Source organism: Podarcis liolepis, assembly GCF_965112155.1.
Source record: "Podarcis liolepis genome assembly, chromosome: 8".
Taxonomy (NCBI): domain Eukaryota; kingdom Metazoa; phylum Chordata; class Lepidosauria; order Squamata; family Lacertidae; genus Podarcis; species Podarcis liolepis.
The window spans coordinates 77,775,689-77,783,024 of NC_139560.1; the positions used below are offsets into that span (position 1 = coordinate 77,775,689).

General features: G+C 48.7%; 1 long non-coding RNA gene across 1 annotated transcript; it reads left to right on the forward strand.

Annotated features, from left to right (window-relative positions):
* Positions 1–1,639: 1,639 nt before the first annotated feature.
* LOC310714504 lies at positions 1,640–4,819 on the forward strand. Its single transcript, XR_014529847.1, has 3 exons — positions 1,640–1,761; positions 3,226–3,323; positions 3,763–4,819. It is a non-coding gene; the product is annotated as an uncharacterized lncRNA (long non-coding RNA).
* Positions 4,820–7,336: the final 2,517 nt, after the last annotated feature.

Here is a 7,336-nt window from a genome sequence, read left to right on the forward strand (position 1 = left end):
CAACACACGACACATATTCCAATGCCTAACCGCCACCTGAGCCAAAAGAGGCTCGCTGCCAAATACCCCCACAGCTGCAACAAATCCCTAATGCTTCTGATGATATCGGCCAACCATACATTATTTTCATGATCGGACAAATGAACGCCATCAGCCTGAAATAGAGCCACTTCGCTGAACCTGATGAATGAGGCCACAGAGCTGCCACGGCCACTTGAATGCGACTAAACCCCACCCTATTGGCTGGCTGACAGGTGCGGTGCGGCAGCTGGTATAATTGACGCAGGGAGCTGAATACACCCCGCTACGGCCGCAGGAACTGGCTCCCACTCACAACTCCTCCCCTCTGTTAGGAGGAGAGGCTTTACTGACACATACCACCAGGTCAGGCACTGTTGCAGGAAGACAACACCACCTCCCCTTGATCTGGCAGTTGTGCTGGACGTGAAGGGTTTTCCCAGGCTTCGACGAATCCTTTTCGGCTTCGCCCAGGCCGAAGAAGTGGATTGCAGCTTGCCTGACTATTTGGCAACAGGTGGAGTCCAACACAGTGGCGGATTTAGGGGTGTACAATTAGTTCGGTGGAAGTGAGAGCTGGACCATAAAGAAGGCTGATCGCCGAAGAATTGATGCTTTTGAATTGTGGTGCTGGAGGAGACTCTTGAGAGTCCCATGGAGTGCAAGAAGATCAAACCTCTCCATTCTGAAGGAACTCAGCCCTGAGTGCTCACTGGAAGGACAGACCCTGAAACTGAGGCTCCAATACTTTGGCCACCTCATGAGAAGAGAAGACTCCCGGGAAAAGACCCTGATGTTGGACAGTGTTCTTGAAGCTACCAGCATGAGTTTGACCAAACTGCGGGAGGCAGTGGAAGACAGGAGTGCCTGGCATGCTCTGGTCCATGGGGTCACGAAGAGTCGGACACAACTAAACGACTAAACAACAAACTGGTTCGGTCACACTTGGTGCGGAGTCTCAGGGGTGCTGTCAGGGGGGAGCTGCTACTATGATTTAGCATGGAGCGTGAGAGGCGGAGGGGCGCCAAACTTTGGCACCCCACAGGGCACCTCTAACATTTGAGAAGGTCTGCCGCTGTCCAGCGTCTGGAGAGGGCCACAGATTTCCCCATCCCTGTGTTATTGCGCCCACCTGTCTCCTCCACAGGCTTTTTACCCTGTGCAAGACAGGCTGGGCGGTTGCTGGTCCCTACTGAACGGGGTGGGGCAGAGGGCCTCCTCCTCGAAAGGCGCACGACTCCGGGGAGCGCTCTTGCAACTTCTCCCGCAGCCCCACTCAAAAGCGGCTTGGGAGGGAGCTTGGAAAAAGCTCCCTTTCCTTGCAAGCTCGAGAGAAGAGGCGCATTTCCCCAGCATAGAGCAACTACCCCTCAAAGTCCTGCAGCTTTTGCTGCACGTTCACCTCCATTCAGCTCCAGGGGGAGTCCCTCCGGCGCCAAACAACAACCCTGGCGAAGCGGCGAGCTTGGCCAAGCAGGCGCGTTCCCTGGCGTGACATCCACCAAGCCGCCCGAGGAGGGCGCTCGCCCTGCTCGCCCGCTCGCTTCCCTTGAAGCTCCGCCGTCCTCGCTTTGGAGAAAGCCGCTTGCAAACGGACGTTTCCTTCCCCGCCTCCCCGCCTTAGAACAAAGCCTACCGGGGGGCTCCCGCTTTCGCCCTCCTCTGGCCACCGCGCCTTCATTGCGCGCCGGTGGCTCCCATCCCCGCTGCGCCTTAAAGAGCTGGCAGGGCAGTCGAGCTCAGGTGGGAAATGGGGGGGGGGGTGTCTCCGGCTGAGAAGCCGAAATCCTGCGCTTTGAGTCCGAGCTTTTGGGAATGGGAGCAAGCGGGGGAGGCAGGGGAAGTCTCCGCGCCGGATCCCAGCCTCGCCCTGCCTTCTGTCGCCTCTGGAGCGCCGCTGACAACTGGAGAGCTCTAAACGGAGCGGGAGGGAGAGACGGGTCCGGATGGATCAATATAAAATTCAAATACTTTTGTGCCACCTGTTGGATTTTGCTACTAATTGCATGTCGTTGTGGGAGAGACCCGGGGAAAAGAGAGGCTGCTTCTGCACGTGGTTGGCCCTTGAGCGTTGTTTTCGATATTTCTTTTTAAGTGTGCGCACATGCCCTTATGAAACGCATAGACGCCCCTTCTTCATCCCTTGCAAGCCACGTTAGTCCACCCAAACGGATGAATCACAAGTCCGGAGTGCCCAGTTCCGTGTAATTCTTATCCCAGACAGTCACTTTTGAGTTTAAGGATTAATTTGCGCATTATGTGACAGCAAACCATGGTTTGTACAATTAACGGGAATGCTGCTATTCCTGTCTCTCTGCTAGAAATACACCTAAGGTATACATCTGCAAACTTTGGTTTGCCTCAGTTGTGCTTTCCATTTCTAAGAACACTATTAGTATTAGTATTAGTATTAGTATTAGTATTAGTATTAGTATTAGTATTAGTATTAGTATTAGTATTATTAATTGCACGCCTAAAATATCCCAAAATGTGAAACAGCCTTTGAAGATTACAGGGTGATGGCAGCTTACTGCAGGCTTCCCCAACCTGGTGCTCTCTAGATGTCTTGGAATACAGCTTCCATCGTCTCTGACTATTGGTCACACTGGCGGTCACCAGGCTAGGGGATATTGTTTCCTGGGATAATCATGTTGAAGCACTGTAGAAATGCTAAGTGTTCTTCTCAGTGCATGGTTATAATAACTTGAAGATGCAAACTGTCCATCTGCCCACAAAGATTCAGGCCTCATTCTTGCCTTTTCAGAACGCAGATTCCATTTTATTGTAATATAGCCCCTTCCCAAATTCAGCCAAGGGTTCAAATGATTTAATGCTGCTGCTGCTGCTGCTGCTGCTCCACACACACAGAGAGAGAAGAGTTTGGATTTGATATCCCGCCTTTCACTCCCCTTCAGGAGTCTCAAAGCGGCTAACAATCTCCTTTCCCTTCCTCCCCCACAACAAACACTCTGTGAGGTGAGTGGGGCTGACAGACTTCAGAGAAGTGTGACTGGCCCAAGGTCACCCAGCAGCTGCATGTGGAGGAGCGGAGACGCGAACCCGGTTACCCAGATTACGAGACTACCGCTCTTAACCACTAAACCACACTGAGAGAGAGACACAAGTTACTGTACATAGAGGGCAAGCGTGTTGGGTGAGGGGGAGCCTTATATTAGAAGCCTTCTCCACATGTTCCTTTTCATGCAGTTCCTATCACAGCCCAGCCCTGGAGTCTTCCACAATTTCAGTCTGACCTTCTGCCGTGGGACGTCTGCTGAACACAAAGAGGCTCCCTGTGTGACTTTGTTGTTGTTTGTTGTTTAGTCGTTTAGTCGTGTCCGACTCTTGGTGACCCCATGGACCAGAGCACGCCAGGCACTTCTGTCTTCCACTGCCTCCTGCAGTTTGGTCAAACTCATGCTGGTAGCTTGGAGAACACTGTCCAACCATCTCGTCCTCTGTCGTCCCCTTCTCCTTGTGCCCTCCATCTTTCCCAACATCAGGGTCTTTTCCAGGGAGTCTTCTCTTCTCATGAGGTGGCCAAAGTACTGGAGCCTCAGCTTCACAATCTGTCCTTCCAGTGAGCACTCAGGGCTGATTTCCTTCAGAATGGATAGGTTTGTTTTTTCTTGCAGTCCATGGAACTCTCAAGAGTCTCCTCCAGCACCATAATTCAAAAGCATCAATTCTTCAGCGATCAGCCTTCTTTATGGTCCAGCTCTCACTTCCGTACATGTGACTTAGAATCCTGCTATATCAGATCATGTAGGGAACCTACACAAGTATAAGAGACTCTCCCTCTGCTGCAAAGGTTTGGCCCAAATGACTTTGTAACTTATAAAGTAGCACTCTATGCATTGGCAGCTAAGAAGATCAGGAGGAAAGAACTAGATAAAATAGCGGTCAACTGCAAAGGGGATTCAGATATTTAATTTGGCACATTTTACTAGAGAATCTTCTGCCATTCTATTTTATGCAACAAACAATCTTAGTAGCTGTGACCGTGGTTTATATTGTATGTGTGGTGCCTGATGATCTTTATGGTTATTGCTGTTTTTCCTTTTGTTATTTTTCTGAATGATGTCATGGCCTATGGCTAGCGCAATAAAAGTCGAGGAGGAGGAGGAGGAGATGGAGGTTTGGCCAAATGCATAGAGGGCTTCAGGGGTGGGCCGTCTGGTAGAGGCCAATGTGTGTCCATCACCCCACACCCCCTGCTTTTCCCCACTCATGCAATTGGCATTGTAAGGGGGGCACTAAGGGAACAAGGCTACAGTTTTACACGTCCAGAGGTAAGTTTATTTACCTGTGGTGAAACATTTGACCACGTGAACCTCGCCTATTGATTCACTGCAATAAGCTCTAGGGTGGCCACATTCATCAGGATAAACTTTCTACAATGCACAAGTAATCATTTGGTAAGCAACTTGTCTGTAGCCCTAGTCAGGTGTGCTCTGCAGGCCCTGTCAGCTGCCACCCACACATTGGAGGCAGGAGAACTGGAGCGGGGATCTTGGCTACACATGTGATTTAGAACCCTAGTTTTGTTGGGCTATTGCCCTTCTTCAAGTGCCAGGTTCTCCTTAAACCTTGTGAGGTGGGACACTCAAAATGCATGTTACCTCTTAATCATGCAATTACAATACTTTACCACGTGGTAAAATATCATCTGTATGCACCCATTGGGGCCGCTGTAGTAGTGCACATCTGTGTTGCATGCTAGGATATATTTTTTTCCTCCCTGTGTAGCATTTATTGGGTCAATAACTCACTATTAAAGCAGGTTCGTTTGTGCCCTGCAATAACAGGGAGAGAAAAAGTATCGTTTATATTTTAGCGTTTGGTGTCAGAAACTTGGTAGATGTTGACATGAACCTCAGTGGCAAATGTCAAGAAATCCTAGCCATGAACGTTGCCATTGACACATTGCCTTCTGCTTGTACATGATAGTGATGTGGGTTTCATTTGGACAGCCATCATGGAAGCCACTAAGTTGGCTTTAAAATTTTCGGGTAAATGACAGGCTCTTCTAACATTTCTCACAGGGTTTGTTTAAATATTTAGATGTGGTGGGAAATGTCAACATTCACCAATGGGCCAAGTCTTTCCAAGTGCGGGGCCAGAACCTACTCACTGTAGGGCTAACAGAGTTCTGTTTCTCCTTGGCCCAAATGCAGACAATACAAGTGCTACAAAGGATGGAAGATTTGCATGCACCTCCTTTTTTGCCATGAAGAGATCACTCTCTGTCTAGTGGGAAGTTAGGGAAGGAGTAGTGCCTCTTGACAATGACAAACCTAGACAGCATCTTAAAAAGTAGAGACATCGCCTTGCCAACAAAGGTCCGTATAGTTAAAGCCATGGTTTTCCCAGTAGTGATGTATGGAAGTGAGAAGGCTGATCGCCGAAGAATTGATGCTTTTGAATTCTGGTGCTGGAGGAGACTCTTGAGAGTCCCATGGACTGCAAGAAGATCAAAGCTATCTATTCTTAAGGAAATCAGCCCTGAGTGCTCACTGGAAGGACAGACCCTGAAGCTGAGGCTCCAATACTTTGGCCACCTCATGAGAAGAGAAGACTCCCTGGAAAAGACCCGGATGTTGGGAAAGATGGAGGGCACAAGGAGAAGGGGTCACGAAGAGTCAGACATGACTAAACAACTAAACAACAACAACAGTGCCTCTGGTGGGGGTGACACACCATGCTCCTTCTGGGCTGGTTTCTGTGCTCTCAGCTCTCACCTGTGGCTTCTAGAAGCTGTCAGCATGCAACAGCAGCCACACTGGGAAACAGCTTCAACTGGCCGGCTGAACCAGGTGATATCTTCTAGATATTGGTGGACAACAATGCCTAGCACCCCAGACTTCTGTGTGGACCACGCTGTTTTATGGAAGTGAGTCATAGGCAAGTTGCACCCACCAGGAGTGACACCTCAATGCCTTCCACATCAAGTTTCAAGCAAGTATGTGCTCTCCCAAGCCAACATTCCAAGCATGTTCACACACCTGTCTCAGCGACGTCTATGTTGGCTTGCTCATGTCCATTCCACAGAGTGGAAGATGGCAGGCTCCCCAAAGACCAGGCAGGCAAACACTGTGTACAAAGATGTCTGCAAACAAGTCATGAAGGGTGGCAACTTCAACTTTGCTGTATAGGAATCCCTTGGAGACAATTGCGGAGCCTGGAGGCAGACAATTGGGTTGTATATCCAGAGCAGTGACCAGAGGAGGAATGACCACTGGGAGGAGCACAGAGAGAAGAAACGCCGTGGTGCATGTGCAGCAGTACAACCGGACACCTTCATCTGCCCCAGCTGCAACGCAGCCTGTCTCTCCCATGTCGGTCTCTACAGACACAGCAGGTGCTCTAAATCCAGTGGTTTGATTTCACCCCCACTCTTTCATTGTCTCCCAAGACAGATGGATGCCAACCACCTGACAAGTGGCCATAATGGTTGGGGCTGATGGAAGCTGTAGTCCAGCGGCTTCAGAAGTTCACCATGGTAGAATCTACACACATATAAAAAATGTTCTGAAAATGCTTTGTTTTTTAAGCATTTAAAAAGAAAACATTGAATTTTCCATAAGGCTCGCCATCGCCATCTAGTGTCACACTGTATATTGCACTTAAAACAAACAAAACGTTTTATTTGCAGCTGTGTAGCTGAGTCCCATGTTGGCTCCTTCTCCTTTAAAGCTTCCCTCATTTTCTCTCTAGGCTCAGCTTTCTATAAGCTCACAAGTTCCTGTCAGCAATTTTTTATTTTTTCAGTGCAGAGGCTAAACGTCATTTTCGTTTAATTCCCATATTTACATTTTAATTTTATTTCTGCATACTTGTGCATCCCCTGAGTATACACAAGTTTCTGCCTTAATTTTTTGGTGGCCCCATTTTGTTTCCAAACTCATGTGTACTCAGCCCATTAAGGAGAGAATTATGTAGTCTTGCATGGCACCCAAAACTGCATTATTTCACCATAGGGTTAATAATGTGAAAGTGTCCCAGATGTTTTGGGACTACAACTCCCACCACCCCTAGCTAACAGGACCAGTAGTCAGGGATGATGGGAATTGTAGTCTCAAAACATCTGGCGGGCCGAGTTTGCCTATGCCTGCTTTAAAATCTGTTTTAAAGTGGGGTGCATTTAACTGAATAATTGCATGTAAACAATTATTTTAACAAAGGGAAGGTAGGATACTATTTATAGGGAGCAAGGGGCAGTAGGTCCTTATTGGTATAATTAGCCACTCATCTTTCAGAGGTATGTTTTCAGAAGCAAGTCTGCACATGAACAGAGATAAGACATGCTTTGTCGCGC